Here is a 2,242-nt window from a genome sequence, read left to right on the forward strand (position 1 = left end):
TGCATCACACAAACACCACAATGTCTTCTCACTGAAGACTCTTCAATCAAACTTGTGTGCATTTTCGTCACACTCACTGGGCATCAAATGACAGACAGCATAAACATAGCTGGGCCAATCAACGGCCTGCACTGGGCATCAAGTGACAGCATTAACATAGCTGGGCCATTCAACGGCCTGCCCTGCTTTAGTGTTCCATCATGACATTATTACATCACACAAACACCACAATGTCTTCTCACTGAAGAACTCTTCAATCAACTTGTGTTCGATTACTTCACACATAAATCGCAACGTCTTCTCTCCGAAGAACTCTTACACCAACCTGTGTGTAATGATGTCAGACATACTTCACAAAATCTTCTCATTGAATAACACTTCAACAATCTAGTGTGTCATTACATCAGACATACATAACGATGTTTTCTCATTGAAAAACACTACAGTGAACTTGCGTATCATAACGCCAAACATACATCACAAAGACTTATCACCGAAAAAACATCAATGAACTTGCTTGTCATAACATCACAGTCTTCTCACTGAAGATCGCTTCAACTATCTTGTGTGTCGTTACCTCAGACATACATCACGGTGTCTTCTCACTGAAGAACATTGAAGAACTTGTGCGCAATTACATCAAACTTCACATGTGAATTTCTTCTCATTGAAGAACACTTCAATGAACTAGACATACATCACAATGTGTTCTCACCGTAAAACACCCAAAAGCACTTGCGTATCATTACGCCAGACGTACATCACAGTCTAATCACTGAAGAACATCTCAACGAACTCGTTTGTCATAATATCAGACAAATCACAAAGTCTTCTCACTGAAGAACTCTTCAACTTGTGTGCAATTACATCAAACTTCACACTTGTAAAACTGTCAAATTCTTCTCATTGAAGAACATTTCAATGAGCTAGACATACATCACGATGTGTTCTCACCGTAAACACCATAACGAACTTGCGTATCATTACGTCAGACATACATCACAAAGACTTCTCACTGAAAAACACCTCAACAAACTTGTGTGTCATTACTCCAGACGTACACCAGTCTTTTCACTGAAGAACTGTTCCACCAACGTATGTCCAATTCTTCTCACTGAAGAACACTGCAACCAACTTGTGTTCAAATTACGTCACCCATCACCGTGAATTGTCACTGGAAAACATTTAAAAAAACAACAACAACATTATCTCTCAGTTAAACTTATCAGCAGAAATGCGTAAAGGCAATCATTCTATCACCAAATTGTGCCGTTTCTAAAAAGGTTCCACGATATTCTTAAATCAACACATGTACAAAAATGTCACTTGTACATCATCATTAAATAACGTTTACATTCACATCGGTACAGTAATAGCGTCAATCCTGTACTTACAACTTTCCCCAACACTTAATAACTTGAAATCAATCTGACCAGCAGAATTCAGTCATAGTTTTGTCCAGCCAAGTCTAAATACGATGAATCTTCTTGTAAACAAGGAGTAAAAACTCTGGAGTTAACCCAATTTTCCGTGAAAAGCAAATCTGACAACTTGGTGAAGACTTAACTTTCTATCAAAAAATTAATTTAGGTAGATCGATTTCATGCTCATCCTCATCAGCAAAATTGCTCAAATGAACTGCTTTTCCCTCACTGACCTTGGTACCCAAGTCCAATCAAGAACTAATGTTTCTATCCTTGTAAAAACTCAAAGCAAAATCGTGTGTCTCTTCACACTGTCAGTCATCACAATTCTCACAGCGGCATTATATTCACAATGTAATATCACACAATATCCGGTCATTTCCTTTTATCAAACCACTGAACACAAAATATCTCTTTTAGTTCTCTCCCAGTAGCACTCTGTACAATCTGTGTCATCCCAAGTACATTGATCATAAGTACCTAAATCACAAAATCACCACCATGAAATTCCGAAGTCACATAGTAATACACCAAACGCGCATCTTCCGAAACTGGAAAACAATTCATTGAACATAAAATGCTCAGAAAGAAATTTTTTCTCATCGCTATGTAGTCTAGCACTTTACAGTACCATAATTAACGTGATTTCATCACAGAATACATCTATCTCATCATAATCCTAAAACCAACCAGGCATTCAAACCTACCTGATCTTCGATAATAGCCACGTGTATAACCAGGCATTGTGTACGTCTCTTTCTACAGCTAAAACAAATCTAAAACAGAATACAACATGTTCACCTTGTATCGATGCCAAC

This window comes from Branchiostoma floridae, chromosome 2, assembly GCF_000003815.2.
Source record: "Branchiostoma floridae strain S238N-H82 chromosome 2, Bfl_VNyyK, whole genome shotgun sequence".
NCBI classification, from domain to species: domain Eukaryota; kingdom Metazoa; phylum Chordata; class Leptocardii; order Amphioxiformes; family Branchiostomatidae; genus Branchiostoma; species Branchiostoma floridae.